General features: G+C 35.9%; 1 protein-coding gene across 1 annotated transcript in view; it reads left to right on the top strand.

The window, feature by feature from the left end:
• Window positions 1-25,573, top strand: part of mGluR (metabotropic Glutamate Receptor) — a 1,220,665-nt gene that overhangs the window by 107,124 nt on the left and 1,087,968 nt on the right. Inside the window, exon 2 of the mRNA XM_081761481.1 lies at window positions 20,053-20,103. The gene's annotated coding sequence lies outside the window, so the exon portion shown is untranslated. The remainder of the gene's footprint in view (window positions 1-20,052; window positions 20,104-25,573) is intronic.

The following is a 25,573-nucleotide window of genomic DNA, read 5'->3' as shown; positions in this document are numbered from 1 at the left end:
TGTTAAGAGTTTGTGCTGCTAGACGAGCGATGAAATTTTCGTTACTGCTGTTCTTACTACAAAACAACAGTGAATGCTTAAAATGGACATACTATAACTAAATCTATATGCATATCTAATGTATTCTTATTTTATCCACAGGAGGGCGTTGCTTCAATATAAAATGAAAAGTATTTCTAGTTACAAGTCTGTCTGTAGATACATTTGACACCTATTTTAAATATAATATTTAAACTAAGTTTTTGGTGACACTTATCAGTCAACCTATCCATGCTTACGGAGGTGTTATCTACTTAATACTGCTTATAGTCTTGCAATATTTCCTTCCTTACGTTATACCATCTATTATGAACGTCAGAATCTTTTTTCTTCTTCAAAAAAGTGTTGTTAGTAGTTTAATTGTGCTTGCTAATTTTCTTTTATATACGATGGTGAGTTGGAAAGTTCTCGTACTGACCTACAAAATTAGAAAATATTTGGTTATGTTTTTTTTTTATTGTTTCCACGTAAAAACCTGGATCGAGGTACATTTATGCCTCTCTCTAGTAACGCTTCTATATTTTTTTTTCTTTTAAATGATTCCTCAAACTTTGCAAAATATCACAGTACAGCAGTTTTCACCTCCGAAAAAAATCCATGAACCCAAAAGACTTTTTCAGGTTCTGAGCCAAGTGAAAGTCCGAAAGGGCATGGGTATAGGGCGGGTGCAGTAATAGTTTCAGCCTACAGGAGTACATTTCTGTCATGGATGCAAGGAACGTGCGAGTGCGCGCATTGTTCTGGTGAAGCAAAATTTCAGCCGAATTAACGCCTTATAAACTCCTCACCTGAAACAATAGAGAAATGAAACTTTACACAGTGACTACCAATGGATATAGCTAAGCAGCTAATGCATTCATATGTAAAATAATTGCTTTCTTCCAAGCGAGGCTACGAACTTTCCAATCCGCCCTCGTATTTAACTTTGTTTATGTGTCCGTCCGTCTGTCCGGGGAATAAAACGTCTTTAAAACCACTTAATGGATGTAGAGGATCGAAATTTAGGAATCGAATTTGTTGGTGGAGTTGATTCATTCACCGGAAGGGATAGAAATCAATCATTTACAGTTTTAATGTTGACTATTATAAAGCCAAAAATACACTTCACCTTAATGCTTAACTCTATGCTAAAATCGAAAGTGATACAAACCCATTGCAACTTTCGGTTTCACTGGTGATATACATCAAAGCAGAAACGATAAGAGATAACGAAAAAGTGTGTTTTTTTTACTTCATAGACTGCCATGTGTATGAAATTTCATACACACGGCTCGCTAGTACAGCGCCGCGTGTATGATTTTTAATACACAAGCAATATATTTCACTTCTGTCGTGTTTGCTTTATAGGTCTGAATGCAATTACTTATATTTGGAATAGAAGTCAAAATTTAATGTCCACACCATGCATATGCAAAACTATACACAACGAAAATCATACATTTATGCTCCTAAAACAGAAGCAAAAACGAAGTATTACTGATGAACTCTTGCCAATGGCAAACAGGTGGTAACGGCCAGTAGATATAGTGACAGTCAAGATGTTAGAAATATATTTAGCTTTCTAAGAATAGGTACCATATTATCTCTATTGAAACCGGAAGAGGCAGAAACTAAACATTTTCGGTTTTTAATGTTGATCACTATAGAGTCACAACGGTAATAGATAGCTAGAAGCGATTTGTTACTGTCAATTAAGCACCCAAGAATATGTCCCATCTCTTATCTAATCTCTCTACTAAAACCGAGGGGAACACAGTAGTAATGGGGCGACTTGGCCTAACTTTTTGGCCCCATGGGTCCCTGCCTCAGGACCCATGGTCCCTGGCCGGGGTCAATGACCTAGGGGTACATAGGACCACCCCCTCTAAATTTTGGCAGGGGTACCTTGGCCCACCCCCTAAATTTTGGCAGGGGTACATAGGACCACCCCCCTTAAATTTTGGAAATTGCCAAATCTAAAAATTTGGTATGGTAGCCTAGGACCACTGTATGTACCTCTATCCGTATTGGGGGTCTATGTCGTTCCCTTTTATGGGTAAAAAATTGCCAAAAAGTCAAATTTCGGGGGTTTTTGACCTAATTTATCCCCTTGGATGAGGTGTTATTACCCTATATGGTTATATGGGCGTATACAGGGGTCCATTACCTTTCATAAGACATGGGTATATTGATGCCCCCCTTGAAAAATTTGGGAGGGGTACCTTAGCCCACCCCTTCAATTTTGGAAATTGCCCAATTTCAACATTGGGTATTATAGTATAGGACCCTAATATGTACTATGATAAATTTGGGTGGTCCACCTCATTCCCTTTTAGGGGTACATAGGACCACCCCCCTTTAAATTTTGGAAATTGCCAAATCTAAAAATTTGGTGTGGTAGCCTAGGACCATAGTATGTACCTCTATCAGTATTGGGTGTCTATGTCGTTCCCTTTCATGGGTAAAAAATTGCCAAAAATTTAAATTTCGGAGTTTTTTGACCTAATTTATCCCCTTTGATGAGGTATTATTACCCTATATAGTTATATGGTCATGTATAGGGGTCCATTACCTTTCATAACATATGGGTACATTTGTGCACCCCTTGAAAAATTTGGGAGGGGTACCTTGGCCCACCCCTTAAATTTTAGAAATTGACCAATTTCAACATTGGATATTATAGTACAGGACCCTAATATGTATCATGATAAATTTGGGCGGTCCACCTCGTTTCCTTCCAGGGGCACAAAATTGCCAAAATATAAACGTAAGCAATACGTTATACCACGTGTTTGGTTTTTGGTCGATTTTATCCCCTTTGATGAGATGTTATTACCCTATATGGTTATATGGTCATGTATAGGGGTCTATTTCCTTTCATAAGATATCGGTATATTTGTACACTCCTTTAAAAATTTGGGAGGGGTACTTTGGCCCACCCCTTAAATTTTGGAAATTGCCCAATTTAAACATTTGGTATTATAGTACCGGACCTTAACATGTATTATGATAAATTTGGGTGTTCCACCTCGTTCCCTTTTAGGGGTACAAAATTGTCAAAATATAAACGTAAGCAATACGTTGTACCACGTGTTTGGTCTTTTGGCCCAATTTATCCTCTTGGATGAGGTTCTATTACCTTATATGGTTATATGGTTATGTATAGGGGTCTATTCCTATCATAAGACATAGGTACATTTGTGCACTCCTTTAAAAATTTGGGAGTGGTACTTTGGCCCACCCCTTAAATTTTGGAAATTGACCAATTTAAACATTTGGTATTATAGTACCGGACCTTAACATGTATTATTATGATAAATTTGGGTGTTCCACCTCGTTCCCTTTTAGGGGTACAAAATTGTCAAAATATAAACGTAAGCAATACGTTGTACCACGTGTTTGGTCTTTTGGCCCAATTTATCCTCTTGGATGAGGTTCTATTACCTTATATGGTTATATGGTCATGTATAGGGGTCCATTACCTATCATAAGACATAGGTACATTTGTGCACTCCTTTAAAAATTTGGGAGGGGTACTTTGGCCCACCCCTTAAATTTTGGAAATTGCTCATTTATATATTTGGTATTATAGTACTGGACCCTAACATGTATTATGATAAATTTGGGTAGTTCACCTTGTTCTCTTTCATGCGTAAAAAAAATTGCCAAATTTTACTACAACCACGTGTTTGGTATTTTGGTTCACCCCTTGGATGAGGTCCTATTACCTTATATGATTATATGGTTATGTATATTGGTCCATTCCCTATTATAAGACATGGGTATATTGATGCACCCTTTAAAAAATTTGGGAGGGGTATCTTGACTCATCCACTCAGTTTTAGAAATTGATTAATATAAGCATTTGGTATCTTCGTACAGGTCTTCAATATCTACCACTATAAATTTGGATGGTCCACATCGTTCCCTTTCATGGGTAAAGAACTACCAAAAATCAAATTTCGGATGTTATTGACCCCTATTTAATACGTTATATGATTTATTACCTCTATATGTTTATGTTCTCTTTTAAATTTGGGAATTATCAAATAACAAAATTCGGTAAACGTTTTCTAGGACCCATTGGTATTCCTCTTATGGCCAAATATTCAAAATTTAAAGATTATTGACCGGCTTTATTATTGAATAACTACAAGATTTATTACTTTTTCATAAGACACAGGTGTATTTGTGTACCAATCTTAAATTTTGGGAGGGGTACATTTCTTATTGTCATATCAATAATTGGTAATTGTTCTTTGGGTAAATCATTGTGAAATATGAGTATGATCACGTGATCAGTTATGATGGGATTAGGAGTCCAGGACATTGGTACATTTAAACTTTGTAGGATAATTTGAGAATGCGTCATTGGTATTGATTATTCCCCGCCAAATATAAACGTAAGCAATACGATGTACCACGTGATTGACCTTGATGAGGTAGTGTACAGGGATACATAGCTATCCTTATTGAATCTTATGACTCATAGTCTTAAGGGAATACATGCTACAACACTGGCAAAGTTATTGTTGATGCAATTTGATTGGTTGATCACTATCTTTCGTGCAATCTGATTGGCTGATCACTATCTTTCGTGCAATCTGATTGGTTGATGAGTTTCAAATCTTTGCTGCATTCAGTTTTGTTTTAACATTTAAAAAGTTTGAAACTTTGGTTTGACATTTTTTCGTTTGATATTTTTAGTTTAAAAATTTTTGTTTCGAAATTTTTGTTTGAAAACTTTGTTTCAAAATTTTGTTTGAAACTTTTCGTTTGAAATTTTTGTTTGAAAAATTTTTGTTTGAAATTTTGTTTCAAAATTTTGTTTGAAAATTTTTTGTTTGTAAATTTTTGTTTCAATGTTTTGTTTAAAATTTTTTCGTTTGAAATTTTTCGTTTCCAAAATTTTGTTTGAATTTTTCGTTTCCAAATTTTTTCGTTTCAAAAATTTTGTTTCAAAGTTTGGTTTAACATTTTTAAAAGTTTGTGCACTCATTAGTAAAGAACCGGAACTGTTTAGGACTAAAACCTCTGGCAACATTGTGGTGCAATAGTACACGTCAGAATATGGGGTTGTACTTGAAATGAAAAAAACACAATTCATTGAAATGGATCATTTTATTACACTCCACATACATCCATACCAGATAGTGGTTCTGGATATTGTCGATACAATGTATTTTGAACTTCTTGCACTAGTTTGTCTTTAGCATATAATTTTAATTCCAATTGAAGTCTTTTAAGGTCTATTGCGATATCAATTGGTGGAAACTCAATGTCCATTTGATCACAAATAAACTGTTTATCAATACAGTTATGCACCCACGAACGATGTTGACAACCATCACAATATCTAGATACATGTTGTACAATATGCATAACACATTTTTCAAAATAGTACTTTTTCAGGAATATACTAGTTTTGTTGCACACTTCCACTGCATGTTTCACACACTGAAATACGCTGATGAATTTGTTCCATTCCATTTGCGTTAGATACACCATGTTGCGATGGACATGGAATGTACTCTTTTTACGTAACAGCACCATCTTCTCTTCGAGAACTGTACGCATCACCACTTCATGATTTGAGCCTAATGATTTGACTATGGTCACATTTAGCTCATCATGAAAATAATCGTTCATTTGGTCGATTCGTGAACATAATATTTGCCATTCTTCACAGGTCAGTTGTACACCAAATTGTTCTGCTTTGCCCAATCGAATCACTGGTTCAAATGTTCTAGCACTGATACCAATCATCACATGTTTTGTTTGAAATATATTTATTGGATAATAGCTTGCGAAGATGAACTCTTTATCGTTAGAAGTATACATCTTCCCTCCTGAAAAGCACTTGCTCAAATGATTTCGCGGTATTGATTGATTTATAGAACTACGGCTCACGTCATAGGAAGGAATGTGCTGACGTTTGAATTCATGGTTTCATCACAGTTGCTGACGTCATGCTGACCAACCAAATTCATACAACTATATCTGACGTGCTGACGTTTGAATTCATGATTTCATCACAATTTCTGACGAATCTGGCTGTGTACTAAATTCAAATTGATGACTTCGACCCAAGAATCCTTTGTAACATAAAGATACAGATCCAGTATTTAAGAAACGCAGCAGTTCTTCTTCTTTTGATGCTTCCATGGGAAAATATCTTGCTGGTAAAATTATATTATTATCATTTTCAAGCTTCACTACGATTCTTAATCCAAACTTTGTAGGGATCGTTTGGCTAGCTAAGATTCTATAAGGTACATTCTGTTGTAAATCAGTAATCTTGGTAAATGATTTCATCACATCACGTGTGTTTAGAAACTGCAGACAAGTAGCCATGATGATGTTATCATGAATACTAACTCGAACGATACTTATATATGATGCAAAACTGATGACGTTGCATCATGTTCTGACGTGTACTATTGCACCATAATGTTGCCAGAGGTTTTAGTTCTAAACAGTTCCGGTTCTTTACTAATGAGTGCACAAAACTTTTAAAAATGTCAAACAAAAATCTCAAACAAAAAATTTTCAAACAAAAATTTTCAAACAAAAAAATTTGAAACAAAATTTTCCAAACAAAAACTGTTCAAACAAAAATTTTTAAACAGAAAAAAATTTTGGAAACGAAAAATTTCAAACGAAAAAAAATTAAACAAAAAAATTGAAACAAAAATTTACAAACAAAAAATTTTCAAACAAAATTTTGAAACAAAATTTTGCAACAAAAATTTTTCAAACAAAAATTTCAAACGAAAAGTTTCAAACAAAATTTTGAAACAAAGTTTTCAAACAAAACTTTCGAAACAAAAAATTTTGAAACAACAAAACTTAAAACTGAATGCAGCAAAGATTTGAAACTGATCAACCAATCAGATTGCACGAAAGATAGTGATCAGCCAATCAGATTGCACGAAAGATAGTGATCAACCAATCAAATTGCATCAACAATAACTTTGCCAGTGTTGTAGCATGTATTCCCTTAAGACTATGAGTCATAAGATTCAATAAGGATAGCTATGTATCCCTGTACACTACCTCATCAAGGTCAATCACGTGGTACATCGTATTGCTTACGTTTATATTTGGCGGGGAATAATCAATACCAATGACGCATTCTCAAATTATCCTACAAAGTTTAAATGTACCAATGTCCTGGACTCCTAATCCCATCATAACTGATCACGTGATCATACTCATATTTCACAATGATTTACCCAAAGAACAATTACCAATTATCGATATGACAATAAGAAATGTACCCCTCCCAAAATTTAAGATTGGTACACAAATACACCTGTGTCTTATGAAAAAGTAATAAATCTTGTAGTTATTCAATAATAAAGCCGGTCAATAACCTTTAAATTTTGAATATTTGGCCATAAGAGGAATACCAATGGGTCCTAGAAAACGTTTACCGAATTTTGATATTTGATAATTCCCAAATTTAAAAGAGAACATAAACATATAGAGGTAATAAACCATATAACGTATTAAATAGGGGTCAATAACATCCGAAATTTGATTTTTGGTAGTTCTTTACCCATGAAAGGGAACGATGTGGACCATCCAAATTTATAGTGGTACATATTGAAGACCTGTACGAAGATACCAAAATGCTTATATTAATCAATTTCTAAAACTGAGTGGATGAGTCAAGATACCCCTCCCAAATTTTTTAAAGGGTGCATCAATATACCCATGTCTTATAATAGGGAATGGACCAATATACATAACCATATAATCATATAAGGTAATAGGACCTCATCCAAGGGGTGAACCAAAATACCAAACACGTGGTTGTAGTAAAATTTGGCAATTTTTTTTTACGCATGAAAGAGAACAAGGTGAACTACCCAAATTTATCATAATACATGTTAGGGTCCAGTACTATAATACCAAATATATAAAATGAGCAATTTCCAAAATTTAAGGGGTGGGCCAAAGTACCCCTCTCAAAAAAATTTAAAGAGTGCACAAATGTACCTATGTCTTATGATAGGTAATGGACCCCTATACATGACCATATAACCATATAAGGTAATAGGACCTCATCCAAGAGGATAAATTGGGCCAAAAGACCAAACACGTGGTTGTACTAAAATTTGGCAATTTCGTACCCCTAAAAGGGAACGAGGTGGAACACCCAAATTTATCATAATAATACATGTTAAGGTCCGGTACTATAATACCAAATGTTTAAATTGGGCAATTTCCAAAATTTAAGGGGTGGGCCAAAGTACCCCTCCCGGGGTGCATCAATGTACCTATGTCTTATGATAGGGAATAGACCCCTATACATAACCATATAATCATATTAGGTAATAGAACCTCATCCAAGAGGATAAATTGGGTCAAAAGACCAAACACGTGGTACAACGTATTGCTTACGTTTATATTTTAACAATTTTGTACCCCTAAAAGGGAACGAGGTGGAACACCCAAATTTATCATAATAATACATGTTAAGGTCCGGTACTATAATACCAAATGTTTAAATTGGTCAATTTCCAAAATTTAAGGGGTGGGCCAAAGTACCCCTCCCAAATTTTTAAAGGAGTGCACAAATGTACCTATGTCTTATGATAGGAATAGACCCCTATACATAACCATATAACCATATAAGGTAATAGGATCTCATCCAAGGGGATAACTTAGGTCAAAAGACCAAACACGTGGTACAACGTATTGCTTACGTTTATATTTTGACAATTTTGTACCCCTAAAAGGGAACGAGGTGGAACACCCAAATTTATCATAATACATGTTAAGGTCCGGTACTATAATACCAAATGTTTAAATTGGGCAATTTCCAAAATTTAAGGGGTGGGCCAAAGTACCCCTCCCAAATTTTTAAAGGAGTGTACAAATATACCGATATCTTATGAAAGGAAATAGACCCCTATACATGACCATATAACCATATAGGGTAATAACATCTCATCAAAGGGGATAAAATCGACCAAAAACCAAACACGTGGTATAACGTATTGCTTACGTTTATATTTTGGCAATTTTGTGCCCCTGGAAGGAAACGAGGTGGACCGCCCAAATTTATCATGATACATATTAGGGTCCTGTACTATAATATCCAATGTTGAAATTGGTCAATTTCCAAAATTTAAGGGGTGGGCCAAGGTACCCCTCCCAAATTTTTCAAGGGGTGCACAAATGTACCCATATGTTATGAAAGGTAATGGACCCCTATACATGACCATATAACTATATAGGGTAATAATACCTCATCAAAGGGGATAAATTAGGTCAAAAAACTCCGAAATTTAAATTTTTGGCAATTTTTTTACCCATGAAAGGGAACGACATAGACACCCAATACTGATAGAGGTACATACTATGGTCCTAGGCTACCACACCAAATTTTTAGATTTGGCAATTTCCAAAATTTAAAGGGGGGTGGTCCTATGTACCCCTAAAAGGGAATGAGGTGGACCACCCAAATTTATCATAGTACATATTAGGGTCCTATACTATAATACCCAATGTTGAAATTGGGCAATTTCCAAAATTGAAGGGGTGGGCTAAGGTACCCCTCCCAAATTTTTCAAGGGGGGCATCAATATACCCATGTCTTATGAAAGGTAATGGACCCCTGTATACGCCCATATAACCATATAGGGTAATAACACCTCATCCAAGGGGATAAATTAGGTCAAAAACCCCCGAAATTTGACTTTTTGGCAATTTTTTACCCATGAAAGGGAACGACATAGACCCCAATACGGATAGAGGTACATACAGTGGTCCTAGGCTACCATACCAAATTTTTAGATTTGGCAATTTCCAAAATTTAAGGGGGGTGGTCCTATGTACCCCTGCCAAAATTTAGGGGGTGGGCCAAGGTACCCCTGCCAAAATTTAGAGGGGGTGGTCCTATGTACCCCTAGGTCATTGACCCCGGCCAGGGACCATGGGTCCTGAGGCAGGGACCCAGGGGCCAAAAAGTTAGGCCAAGTCGCCCCATTACTACTAACACGGTGGCTCAATAGTAGACTGTTCACCTCTGTTGCGTGAGGTCTTTCCTTCGATTCCTGGCCAAGTAAGTTTGTGAAGGATAACATTGTGTTTGTGGATTTTCTACGAGTGCTCCCGTTTCCTCTCACTTTATTAGGCCACCGATTATTCCATTATCATTCACTTGCTTTCCCTTAGCCTAAATGTCACAATCGTGGGACGTTAAACTGAAAGATTTTATTTAATTCTTTTTCTACTAAAACCGGAAGTAGTAGAAACCTACTACCGATTTCGGTTTCAATCTAATTGAGAAAATATTACTCTATATAAACCAAACTCATCCATGTTGTGTACACGAGGCACTGGTGCTTGTTCATATTATAACAATAGTGCATAACACAGTTGTTCTATCTACTCTTCCACCGAGAGACTTAACAATATGTCTTGATTTCTATAATCTATATACTGTACATAAAATGAAAGTGAAATGTTGGTGGGCTCTGTGGTAGAGCGTTCACCTCTGGTGCTTCGGGTCCCGGGTTCGATCCCATCCCCCGCCAAGTGAACTTTGTGGTTGACAAACACCGTGTGCGTAGGCTTTCTCGTGGTTCTCCCGTTTCCTCCCACTTTCTTCATTCCACCATTTCATTCATTCCTCATCATCACCGTCTCCTTTAGCGTAACCGGCATAAGCGTGGGACGTAAAACTCAAAGATTTCATTACATTTTGAAATGTTGGTGACCTTATAACTCTTGAAACACTCGACCGATCTCAATCAATATTTAACATAGATGAGGCTCGGGACTGGAGTGTATTTTGTAATCTCACCTTGATGGCGCAACTTAGGGGAGGGGGAAGAAGGAAGATATTTTAAATGATGATAAATGACCGATATTAGTGTCGAATCTATAGTTTTCAGGGTCTCTGAGATGAACAGTGATACTTCCGATGCGTTTGCATCAAAATTCAGCCCTGTATATTGAAAATGAAACGTATTTTCCCTGTGCGAAGTACATGCATTCTGCTAGTAGCATATATATATATATATATATATATATATATATATATATATATATATATATATATATATATATATATATATATATATATATATATATATATATATATATACATATAGCAATCCACTGCTTCTACTAAGAACCTTTCTTTTTTTGTTTTCTTACTTTTTGATCATGTATGCGGTGCTTTTAATAGGTCGCTGGTAACGCTTCTCTTAGAAGCAAGAAAAACCTGGTCCGTGATACATCAAATTCAATGTCAAAATCGAACCCTCTGCGTGAAGTTGGTAGAAAATTTATCTCTGACTGTGAATGGTATTAGTATTGTAAAAAGACCACGAAGGTTGTGAAGGAACAGTTGCATCATCAGAAGTAAAGCGAACAAGGAACAAGAGCATTTCGCGGAAACTTCGTTCAGCTCTCTAATAAATCATGACGTGAAGACATTATTTGCCACTATTCTCCTTCGCGAGCGGAATCAATTTTGCTCTCATATAGAGTTCAAACAATCTGGAATCGTCCGCCGACAGAATAAACACTCGGAGAAAGAACTCCGCCTATCAGAAGAAAGATAAATATTTCCGTTTCTTTTCCGAATGTCACTTACGTGGTAATGTGAAGTGTGCTTGAATCACCCGAAACATCTACACGATAGACACTGGGGAGTCATAACAACGCTATTGCTACTCTAGATAAGACGCTGAATGGATTTGGATGACTTTTGGGCTGCATAAAAGATAGCTACTGCATCATATCATGAATGATGCTTTCTACGCATTTGTTTTGCTCTTTTATATAAAAGTTAAATTTTTCCTCAAAAAAGTGTTGTCTACTTTACTTCGTATTAGAAATAAAATGGGAAAAACACACAAATGCTTTGAAATATACAGTACTACTTTCTGCAGAAAATATTTTCTTCATAATTAAGAGGTAAGGCAAGCAATGGATTAGATACTTCAATTCATTCTTGTTTTTTTTTTTCTTAAAAAAAAAAAAAAACTCTCAAGTTTGTTTCGCAAGAACGGTATATTGCATTTTTTTTGAAAGTATTGTCCTTCGGAAGCTACTATCTTTTCCCACGTTTTTGAGTAGTCAGACGTGTCATTTGCGGAAGGCATGGAGCAATATTGCTACCTACCTGAGTTTCAGAAACATATGCTTTTTAATAAATTGTGTACTAATATACAAAACAAATGAAACTTTTATGCCAGTGGATAAATTTGCTCACCCTGGAAAAACATGGAATGAAAGTACTGGGAGTAACACATGGGTTCGACGATTTTTTTTAAAGGTTATTTTGAAGGGATCCAACCATCCAATCTTTTTTTTTTTTTTTTTTTTTGATATTTTCAAAATATCTGCAGTGCTGCACAGAAAGGCCATGCTGCATCAATTAAAAGAAATTTCAATCTGAAGGGCAATGTCTAATGAATAGGGTGTATGGGGTAAGATATCCCTTCCAAATATCTACAACATTTCCTTCACTAAATTTGCTATATGACGTTTGGCATTGCCATCCAGAAAAATGTATTTTGGCATGTTGTATGTGCGTTTATTTGAGTACTAGACTCGAATGGATTAAGTTTTGTTTGACAGCGTTCAACATTAACTATTCGAACAGGTTGTAGCAACTCATGCTAGACTTCATCGATTTGATCCCATCAAACACACAGTAAAATGACCTTTCCACCAATATTATGTTACAGCGTCCCGGGCATAATTTTCCGAGCTTACGATTACAGTAAGGAAGACACTTTTCATTACGAGTCAGTTCGAAGCAAAAACGACTTCTCGTTTCTTATCTTTGATTCAGCAATTCCCAAGTGGTTAGCATCTATCTCTGTCAATTCATTAGGCGCCCACGTTCTTCATTTGAGGATCATTATCCCCATTGCATACAAACATTTCCCAACAATTGAGGATCGCTTTCTTTCAAACCTCGATAGAGTACAAAACATCTTATTTACCACAATTGCATTTTTGTTGTTATTGTATATAACCTCTATCGAGTTCTGACAAACCGTTTACGATTTAGTATTCTATACACATGGCACATTTCGATATTTGTCAATTCTGATTTCACAACTCGATTGGTAGCATAAAAAAGTATACCAGGAAAAAAATATACCTCCTTTTTTTTTCAAAATTTGCTCTATTGACTTTTGAAAAACTGTCCTCAATTGGTGCATCAAGATTTAGTGTTTCAAAACTCTTTGAGTTTCTCATATGGATCTTCTTCCAATAAAGCATCTCATTCTCCAGCTTAAAACTTTTTTTTCGGCTGATCAGGATACTATTTGTCACTAATGTCAAAATCATTGTCTGTGGATCGTCTAAACCAGCATTTCCCAACCTGGGGTCCGCAGAACCCCAGGGGTTCCCAAGACGATACCAAGGGGTCCGCAAATCAATCGGAGAAGGGTACGCACAGTGGTGAGAAATACACTATTTTAAGTTAAATGATCGAATTATTAATGACAAGTCAATTTTCGTGAGAAGTTATATTCGAGCTACAAGAAGTTGTCTATACTCCAACAAGGAAAAAAAAACTAGAGTGGACAAAACGTCCTTTCCTAGAGACAGAAAATGAGTTGCCAAACGATGCAAAATATCAGTTGTTGGAACTTCCGTGTAACTTGATGATGAAAATGAAGTATTCATCCTTCATACAGACTGATTTCTGGTTGCGTGCGCGATCAGTGTATCCTGAAATCTCCAAAAGTGCACTACGACGCTTAATACGGTTCGCCACGACGTACTTTTGTTAGTCAACGTTTTCTACTCTTTCTTATATGAACAATAAGTACAGGAAACGACTCGATGCTGAGGCGGATCTTCGCTTAGAAGCTTCTTCGCTTGATCCTGACAGTTCCAAGTTAATGGCTGAAAGACAACACCAACCATCACATTGACTGAAGTTGTGCACCTCGGTGAGTCATAAATTTATTATCACGTTAACTTGTTGAAGTTAATTCATTTTATTTTTTTTTCCAGAAAAAAAATATTTTTTTTTCTATATTTGATGGGTAGGCTGTTGTGGTTTAGTTTTGTTTATTACTGGATTTATTTATTTGTTTGCAACATCATAGTCAAGGTATCCGTCCCCAGGTTTGAAACACATTACCACCTTATTATAGAGTAGACATGATACCAATCTAACATTATTATTCCACTGCAAGGAAACACAAAAGCACCCACCTACCGACCCCCCATATATACAGTATATATATATATGTATATTATATACTAACATGGAGAAGAAATATAAATACTAACTGTAGGGAATGGGTCCTTCACATGTATTGTAGGTTCTAAACGGGGTTGCAGTGCGGAAAGGGTTGGGAAAGGCTGGTCTAAACCAATATATGTATGTTGTTTCGGATATAGAACGCTCTCCATAGACCTCCACTAGCAAAAAATGGCTTTCAGGAGCAGAGTTCTTGTGATGAAAGCCGAAAAGTCATACCTATTGCAAAAGCTTTGTGTGCTTGCATATATATATATACGTGTGTGTGTGTGTGTGTGTGTGTGTGTGTGTGTGTGTGTACAAAAACCGATATTTTCAAAGTATTCACCCTAATACACACTGATATTAAAGCCTACTGGTATTACTTTTATATATATTTAGTGTCACTTTCAGCTATGTTGAACGAACACAACTACTGACCTTTATTATTCAGTAGCGAGATTCAATTCAAACACCAAATATTTGAATAGATAAAATTATTGAGTATATGTTTGCACAACTCTAGGTACAAACAAGCATAATTTGATTTCTCATATAATAATAATGCACGCTATGCATTTATAGTACATATCAACAAATACATTTTAGACTCCATTAACATCACAATAGAAACACGAATGTTTCAATTAAGGACATTTCAAAGTATCAATTAGATATACATGTATTAAAGAAGTAACTTTTAACATATTTATAAATACATTTTCATAGATGTGTATGCATATTTATGCTATCTAAATGACCATCTGAATCAACTAAATTGACTAAATTGCAAATACTCTTTAATCTTGAGAACTGTAAAAGTTGTGTGTTAGTGAAGATGAAATAGAAGTGATAATGGCATTATTAAACAAGGTGTTTCCATTAGGGTCGTCAATTTCTGAAAATGGAAATACCTAACACCCTCCTAGAATACATATACTCTTAAGAGTCTTCATCCCGGCGAAATTAAAATACCGCTAATTTTACAGTAATTATGTGATATCTTCAAATAGATAAAAGATAATCGAAGTGTGGAACAAGAGCGCCCTAGACAATAATATTTTACATGAGAAACCGTTATCACGACTCACTTATCTGATTTCGATTTCGAGTCATTTTGAAAATCGGCATTTATTTTCGCGTTTCTAAACAGCTGAAAACGGAAAGCCACTAGGCAGGGCCGGCGCGACGAGAGGTCGGGCCGTGCCATCGCCCAGGGCGGCAAGTCTAATGGGCGACAAAATTTGAAGAAAGAATATTATCAAAATATAATGCTTCGTATTAAGTCCACATGGTGTTCACCTGAGAATGTAATTAAACTTACTTCACTCACATTTAGAAAAATACTGATTTAGGAAACTCAGAGCACCTCTCATCATTTTCAATTATCAAACTACTAGCCACATGTATCTCGTTCAATATTTCTCTTGCAGCGACGTAGATAAGATTATCAGCTAGATTGTGTAAGTTCCTAACGTTCCTCCAAATGACAATGAGTCAAAAAAAAAAAAATAGATTTAAATGAAGAACTCAGTCAGTCAGGAAATATAATTCAGTGACTGCTCTCTGTTAGTGATACACCTTCGTTTTCACATTTTCTATAGATACAATAAATGACGATCTCACCACAAAAGCGAGCACAAATATCACACATAGTGATGTCGTTATAGACCAAGATCCACAAGTAAAATATCTTTCACAGTTGATGATAACAATTGGCGTCACATTTCTGAAGCTTTTGCTAGTCATGATAGGTATCCTATTCACCTTGAGTCGCAAAGAAGGTAGATGGAGCTTTCGATACGACTGAAGAGTGGTCTTGCAATTGACGCAGAACACGAGAAAATGTTAAATGCCGAAGCACAACATTGGAAGAACGTAATAAAACGACTAGTTGCAATAATACAGTTTTTAGGTGAATAATGTCTACCGTTACGTATAACATCTGATAAACTTTACACGAGTAATAATGGTAATTTTCTGAAACTGGTAGAACTTTTTGCTAAGTTTGACAGCGTCATGGCCGAGCACATGAAAAGAACCATGGGAGGACAATTAAATACCACCATTAGTTAGGAAAAGATGTCCAAAATGAAATTATTCAAATTCTTAGTGAATAAATTAAAATTAAAATACTGTCTTTGTTGAGAGTTGCAAAATATTGTAGTATACGTCAGGAAGGAACACGTTAGCAGTCTCACTTTAAAGCCATTAGGCACCACAAGGAGGGAGAGCCGAATTGATGCTCTGACTCCACTTAGATATAAAATAGGCGAGGTTTATGATGTCTTACTACAAATAAGTAACGATAATAGAACATATAGAATCAGTGTTTCTTCCAGACATGATTTTGGGGGGCACTGCCCCCTCGGAGCTCTGAGAGTGCCGCCCGGAAGAGACCAAAATAATACGCCTATAGTATAATAATAAATAGAATAGCATTAGCAGTGCCCCGCCGGAATACTAAGTGTGACCCCCCGGAACATTTTTTTCTGAAAGAACGACTGGATAGAATAGTCGGCCACGATGCTTTGTGTATAGCAAACTAGCTGCGTGACTACTTTCTTTTGCTCACTCGTTATCTGGTATGACTTTTTACTCCATACAAACATAATAAACGAAAGTCTCCATAGCATTGATTCTCGTGTGTTGGGTGCAGTCTGGTTTCTTTAAAATATATATCTGAGTACTTTGAGAGCAGCAGAAATGATACAAAGTTTCAATCTTACTTAGTTGATGCGATGAGTTGCCATCAGTATTAGATATGGACGATCCACGGATAAGTAATACAGTGCAAGCTCGAAGTCGTAAGAAGAGACAGTTTCAGTACGAGGCAGATGATGAAGCTATTGAAAATCCACAAACAAGATACAAGATCGATTTTTATTACAAAGTTCTAGACCTGATTATGTTAGCTTTAAGAGAAAGGTTTGAGCAACTTAAACATTACAGCGAGTATTTCGATTTTCTTTACGATATAAGTAATCTTAAAGATATGCCACCTGAACTTTTGTCTGAAAAGTGTAGTAAACTTGCCAGCATTTTAATACGAAGAATCGAAAGATACTAACCCCATGTTATCCGCTATAACTAAGCCTAAAGAATAAGCTTTAAAATTAATTGAGAAACATGACTTTGTTCCTAATGTCAGTGCTGCACTTAGGATTTTGTTAACCTTACAGGTAACAGTGACAAGTGGAGAAGGAAGTTATATAAAACTATCTATAGTCTTCCAGGTCTGAAACACGCTTGAATGGTCTAACTAGGATATCAATAGAGCGTGAATTGGCTGAAACATTGAACTACGCGAATGTGATCAAGGAATTTGCTCACATCGAAGCAAGGAAACTTTCTTTCAATTAAAATATGTTAATATTGTGTATCTCTATTGTGTTTTAGTACATAAGGCTTAGGCTAATTACTTATTTTTGCCGTAATATTTGATTCACTATATTATCTTTATGCTCCATACTGTATTGGAAACACTTTCTGATATAAAATAGGCTTAAAAATTAAAATTCTTTGTCGTGACTAAAGCATATTTTTAAAATTTTATTTTCTGTATGCGCTGCTGTATATCACATATATGCCAAGACTGCATATATACAGCGAAATCGAGCATACTGAATATTGTGTCACGTATAGAGTGGTTTAAATATTATGTAGAAAAAAGCATTCGAAAAAGATAGATAGTTCAATTTTTGTTTACTTTTCCATTTCATACATGTTTTTAAATAGGGCATCTTACTTTTTCGTGATACTTGAACGTCTTGTGTCAAAGTAAAATTTGCGGATTAAAGGAGCGGCATGAGAAAGTACCGCCGAGAGCGATAAAACTGCTAGCGCCGGCCCTGCCACTAGGTGACTTGTGATAACGGTATCTCACGCAAAATAATATTGTCTAGGGCGCTCTTGTTCCATAATTATATTATCTTTATCTATTTGAAGGTATCACGTAATTACTGTAAAATTAGTGGTATTTTAATTTCGCCGGGATGAAGACTCTTAAGATTGTGACACCATCGCTCGTCAAAAATGTGTACAACCTGAAAGTGGTTTCGTAACATAAAATTGAGCGATTTGGAGTTCTCATTTAATGACCTTCGTTACTTTTGAAACGTGTATTAAACTTATGTATTCCAGTTTTGGTTGAGTTGGCACATGCAATGTTTGTAGTCTACCATCAATAATACATCGTATTTAAAACACAATTGCTAATATAATTGGCAATATAATTATGGAATGCAAAAGAATATACTTGAAATATAAGTCTCATTAGCTTCGTTGGGGCTGATAATATCTCCTAATACCTACATATTTTTACTGGTTTTGGATACATCATTTACTTGGGAAATGTAGCTAAGGATGAAGCAATGTTAGGTACGATCTACAAAATGTACTTTAGTTGACCTTAAGCAGTTTTGAAACGTTCAATTAATTTTCCTGCCTTGAACTCGTTAGCAAATTCCTACCACGACAAATCGGTGTAAAAGCAAATTATAAGCTTTGCTTTAACCATGCTCATCGACAAACGATTCCCTTCGTCACTGCAAAATAATGTGAATATAACAGAGAATAGAGCTAGTAAGACGAAAAATTACCGGACATTTAACGTCCGGTTTTGAGGTCGTACAAGACACCGGACAAGGAGGTCAAAAATCGAACTGTCCAGTAAAGTACCGGAGGGTTTGCAAGGCTGGTGGCCTAAAAAAAAAAATTCTTTGGTAATAAGTTCAAATGAATGTCTCATTTAAAATAATCACAAGGAGCAATGCAATTTGTCTAACGTTTATACAGAGTGTTTCAAAACAACACACACAACGTTTGGGAGGTGATTCCTGACACCAAAATAAGACAAAAAAAAAGTATAGACCAACTTGGGTGCACAAATGCTTCCTTTCGGAGTTATAGGCTGCCGGAACCACGAAAAATTGAAATTTAAAAGTTCATAGCTCCAAAACTGTGAGACCTACCGAAGTAGGATCAAGACTTCTCTTAGGAACTAATGTGTGCGTTATTAAAAAATCCATGTTTAAAAACCATGCGGTACTTCCGCAACAGTTTCTTATAGAGGCAGTTTGGCTACGGGCATATAACTTCCACCAACAACCTCTATAAAAATTGTTGCGGAAGTACCGAAGAACTCTGAAATATGGATATTTGGATAGGGCACATACTAGTTCCTAAGTAAAGTCCTTACCCGATTACGGTTCGTCACATAGTTTTGGAGCTATGGACGCTTAAAGTTCAATTTTTCATGATTTCGGTAGCCTATAACTCCGAAAGGAAGCATTTGTGAACCCAAGTTGATGTGCCCTTTTTGTCTTATTTTGGTCTCAGGAATCGAACTCCCAAATGTTGTGGGTGTTGTTTTGAAACACCCTTTATAGGTGTTCCAGTTTTGACAGCAGTTGACAGTAATTCAAAGCAAATGAGCTACTGCCGGAACTCGAACCCAGGTCTCCCAACCCAAAAGTGCATACGCTAACCATATAACCACAATGGATTTTGTTTATTTATTGTTGTCGTTTTGCAATGTTTCAATTATAAACATTGAGCAATATTGTGGAAATCTCTCTCTCTCTCTCTCTCTCACACACACACACACACTCACACACAAATGAAATAATTATACTTTGAGTTTATTTTGATCACCCACTAATTGATTACAAATGTTTATTTTAAAAATAAACTTTAAAAAGTTAATGATTTTCTTTACTATTCGAAAGAATTAATATTGTAACTTATTATAGTTGTACTTATAATCTAATTGAAATACATTTCTATGTTGTTTACAGGATATTAACCTGAAGCTGGTCGACGTAGATCGAAAGCGTTATTCATCAAACGTAAGTACATTTAAACAATGTATTTTCCTCTTTGTATATAATCAGGACATATTATATTGGGTTAATTTTATAATTGACCAAAGTACGTTCGCGGTGGTCAAATTATTTTTCCTTTCAAAGTGTTGAATTTCCTTGTTTGATGATGAAGCTTCCAATGGAATATGTATTATCTTTGAAGTAAATTTGTCTGCTTTTACTTTTTTCATAATAATGCACCGTATATAATCACTCGAAGTAATCAGTATATTGTCATATCCAATTTTGACCCAACATTTCGATCTCTAATTATTTACCAACCAATTCGTGGTGAAGTGTAACCTACCTATTAATGTAGAACTCAAACCACAATACTCGGACTTGCATCTGATTTGAGTTCACTTTAAAAGAGTGAAAATAAGCTATAAATAGCGGCACTTGTCACATGTTTTCAACGTATTTCGTAGGAGGAGACAATATTTAAAGAAGTACTATCAAATACAGTTGGGGCAGACAAACCTCCCTTTTCTAAGATGTTCATGCGTTAAAGATGTGTCGTGGAGTGAGTAGATTGGGACATTGATGTTCTAAATGTCGGGAAGTTTAACAACAATGGAGTATTGGACCTGCAAACAACGGGATTTCTCTGTTAAATGGTGAAAGCTACATATGTGGGTGGATGGGTTAACAACTTTAAACGGGTCTAGGTCAAAAACCCCCACAGCCAAAACCCCCACACTCAAGAAATGTCAAAACGCCCACACGATCGGTCATAACTCCCACACAAATGGACAAATTTCCCAAACGCACGAACGGTCAAAACCCTCACAGCCAAAACTCCCACACTCAAGAAATGTCAAAACGCCCACACACTCAGTCATAACTCCCACACAAATGGACAAAATAGCCACACATAGCAACGGTCATAATACCCACATAAATGGACAAAACTCCCACACAAATGGTCAAAACTCCCACATGCAGAAATTGTCACAACTGCCACACAAGTGGACAAAACCCCCACACAATCGGACAAGTCCCCCACACTCTGAAATGATCGTGATTGCACGTCTTTGTTGCGGCTCTTTATGACGCCCACTTTAGTGTTTCTGTCATTAGTAATCAGTGCAAGAAGAATAGTTGCAACATAAAAAGTACAAGGGCAAGACATGCAACCAGGATCATTTCAGAGTGTGGGAGATTTGTCCGATTGTGTGGGTTTTTTGTCCATTTGTGTGGCAGTTGTGACAATTTCTGCATGTAGGAGTTTTGCCCATTTATGTGGGGATTGTGACCGTTGCTATGTGTGGGAGTTTTGCCCATTTGTGTGGGAGTTATAACCGTTGGAGTTTATGACCGATTACCAGTGTGGGGGGTTTTGGCTGTGGGAGTTATGACCGTTTGTGCATTTGGGAGATTTGTCCGTTTCTGTGGGAGTTATGACCGATTGTGTGGGGTTTTGACATTTCTTGAGTGTGGGAGTTTTGGCTGTGGGGGTTATGACCGTTTGTGTGTTTGGGAGATTTGTCCATTTGTGTGGAGTTATAACCGTTTGTGTGGGCGTTTTGACATTTCTTGAGTGTGGGGGTTTTGGCTGTGGGAGTTTTGACCTGTTTCCCTTTAAACAAACAGATCAAACAACACGAAAAGAAGGTGCAAGGAGTGTTAGAACAGCCGATATTATGGAAGCTATACAACTTGTAGTCTGCCCGTTTAATTAATTAATTTATTTACTTATTTTTTTATTTATTTTATGCTGGACACACACACAACTGAAACTGAATCGAGAAGTTAACCAGTTTTTGGCCTATACACTAATTTCCACTTGTGCTCTGACCGTTTATTGCAATACATGAAGAAAATAAAATTCCAGTTTGTATGTATAATAATTTAAAAAGAAATGGTTTGACTATCCCCACCTGTGTATATGTGAAGTATATTCAAACTTTTTTTTTCCGAGGGCAAGCTCAATTAATCAGTGGATAATCTAGCATTTTTTTAAATATTATGTTTCTTTAATTGTTGAGAAAAAAAACATTATTAGGAACAAGTTTCTCAGATGTAAGTGCACTCAACAATGAATCTCTCTCAACTATAAAAGAGAAAAAATGGGGGGCGCGGTGGCTCAGTGGTAGAGCGTTCACCTCCGGTGCTTGGGGTTCCAGGTTCGATCCCAGCTAAGGATGCGCGCGAGACGAGTCGAGATAGGATTTTTCTGACAAAATTCGAGTCGAGACACGGTTCTTCCAATAGAAAAATATACATTTTTCGAGACGAGACAGCCACAAATCTTGTCTCGTGCGCATCCCTAATCCCAGCTCGCGCCGTGTGGACTTTGTGTGGAAAAACATCGTGCTGGTGGGTTTTCTCGGGGTTCTCCCGTTTCCTCCCACTTTCTTCATTCCACCATTTCACTCATCTCTCATCATCACCGTCTCCTTTAGCTTAACCGGCATAACCGTGGGACGTAAAACTTAAAGATTTCATTTCATTTCGAAAGAAAAATATAAAAATTCACACATTATTCTCTGCTTATGTATTCAACTTGCCCTTGAGCAACGCTTGAATATTCAGCAGACATACTTGACTAAACTATTGGGAATATTCTCGATGACTACAAAATGCATTGAACGTGTAGAGGGCATGTGCTGCGACCTACTGGTGATATCCGAATTTATATATTGACCTTGAGTACTCCTAGCCGAATCTATAACCACATACATTGAAACAACGTATCTATGCCATTCGGTTACAAAGAAGAACCAAATTAAGATTATACATATTTCCGATCTATCTTCATGAACAAATTATATTATTTGCATGATTTGACGGCATAATACATAAATAATTTAGTGTTGTGATTTCACCTTTCTAATATAATACTCATCAAATGAAATACAGAGGGAAACTGTACTCCCGTTTCCTCCCATTTCTCATTCCACCAAATCTCCTATCATCATTCACTTACCTTAATCATCGTCTCCTTAGCCTGAACGACATAATCCTGGGACGTTAAACTCAAAGATTTCATTTTCATTTTTGCATTGTTAGTCAAATTATCACAGTTATACATCAACATAATTTTGTGTATGACAAGCTTTTTTGTTTTAATTACAATATGAAAATAAGACTACTAGATTTTTTTTTTCAATTGTTGGTCATGCTCATGTTTTAATCGATGTTGTAAACTCTTTGTATCATAGTTTACCATTTAGTGTTTTGTCATAAGCGAAATGAATTATATATATTTTATTTGGAACCCGCTTAGGCTTTATTCCGTCAATTTGATGAATTCGTAGACCGACCTATTTTTCAGCAACTAAATTATAGTAGAATTGAAGCAAAATTTAAAGTGAAATCTGAACCACTCTAGTATGTTCGAATTTCTTTCAGTGGGAGTCGAAACAAGAACCTCGCCTGGTAAGGATGCCTCCGTTACCCATTAGATCAATGAGGAGGATTATAAAAAAAGCTTGCATGCAGTGCTTTATTTTGTTGATAATAATTGATTTAGTGTAAGTCTATTTTATTCGATCACTTCGAGTCACTTATGACAATATGCGAGGTGTCATCAAAAGCTACGGTGAATCATTTCTTATTAGAAACAAAGTAATAAGTTGACATAGAATCCGACTTAATCCCCTTTAAAGTACTGTCCTTAGCAACAATGTATATATATCTCAACGTTGAATCCATGAACGGAAGCATTTCTGGAGGCTTATTTTGAAAGAGCGTTCAGCTGCTCTTTCGTGACGCTCTCAATGTCAGGAAAGGTGTCAAAACGCTTTCCTTTAAAGACAGTTTTAATTTTGGGAAAACCCAGAAGTCGCATGGTGCTATATCTGGAGAGTACAGCGAATGTGGACAGATATGAACATCTTTTTTTTCGGCCAAATACTCGCGGATTGAAAGGAAGGTGTGGCACGGCACGTTTTCACAGTGAAGAAGGAAGCTATTTGTCCATTTAATCGGCGATTAAACTGCTTTCCACGGATCCATACGAGATGATTAGTTCCTCAGAAAGCTCTTGAGTAGTCATTCGCGTATTTAAACAAATCATTTGTTTCACTTTTTTTTGCACATTTCCATATACTTTTGACGTGTAAAGACATCTCGGTGGTAGCTCGTTTGCAACCCACTCCTTGCCACTTTTAAATCGGTCGCACAACTTGCAAACAGTCCTCAATGCCACCTCTTCATTGCCATACACTGATTTTGACATTTCGTGAGCTTTTTTTGGCACTTGTTTGAAGCTTAGAACAAAACGTAATGTTGACGCGAAACAGACACTCTTAACAAGTCCTGAATCTTTTGCCTCTGGAAGCCAGTTAACATGTCAGAAGTCGTTCAAAGTCGATACCGACAGGTACCAACGGTTTAAGCTACGAGGCTTATTAGTCGAAATGGATACAACGTGCAACTATAGTTACCGTACGTTTTGATCATATCTTGTAAATAGCGAAATTAGGTAACTCATTTGTATAGTAATTTAGAAAAGAAAAAAATGACGTTAAACTGCAATTCGTTAAATTAAAAAAGAAATACCTTAAAATCAGTCTTACTTAAGTTAGCTTTATTCTTACCGGTAATTGCCCTGCGAGCTGCTACGATTAACCATACGTAAACAAGAAAACGTAAGCGATTCGCAGTTATTCAGCGGACTCATAAGAAGGAATCAATACAAAAATACAAAAAGAAAAAAAAAGCTGCAACATTGTTGCTTGAAACTGAGTAATTATAAGAACTGGTTACAATTACTACTATCGAAGGCTACTGCTGAAGAACAATTTTGAGATATCGAATTGCTATAAAGGATATTATGATTTTCCCATATATACGCATGCTCCAACCTCCGAAAATATACATTTCTTGACACGAATTTATACGCGAACGCAGGAACTGTTAAACGAACCAAGAAATGTTTAGCTATATTCCATGTTTGAATAAAATGGTCAATGACTGATCACAGTGTCCTGGTATTTTGAATGTCTGTCTATTAAAATAAAAAAAAAAATCGCGTGTTTATCAATACTTTAAAAAAGAAATAGAATGTATATTTACTTTCCAAAATTGCCGAATAAATTGCGTATCAATATCTGAAGCAAACAAGTAAACATGTTCTTCCCAAAATAAATACGAACGAAGAAGTCATTTGTAAGTTGAAGCTCCATAATTGTTTGTGTGCATGTGCGTCGTCAATGTATATGTGCCAGTTTCAATTTTTAAATAATAATAATAATAATAATAATAATAATAATAATAATAATAATAATAATAATGGTAATAATAATAAAGTTGTTTCAGTTTTGAGTATACAATTTAAATGTTCTACCGCCATATTGGTTTGCCGAATTGTACACATTTATTTATTTCGTAGTATATATTTATTTTGTGGTATTAATTCACTGCATGTTTTATGGATTTATTATTATTAAGCACGTGTATTAAAAACAGCATTAATCTGTTTTGGTTAAAATACATTTTTAATTGTTTT

This window comes from Thermobia domestica, chromosome 6 (assembly GCF_964235325.1).
Source record: "Thermobia domestica chromosome 6, izTheDome1.hap1.1, whole genome shotgun sequence".
Classification (NCBI taxonomy): domain Eukaryota; kingdom Metazoa; phylum Arthropoda; class Insecta; order Zygentoma; family Lepismatidae; genus Thermobia; species Thermobia domestica.
The sequence above is the reverse complement of the archived record's forward strand: the minus strand, read 5'-3'. Positions and strand labels throughout refer to the sequence as shown.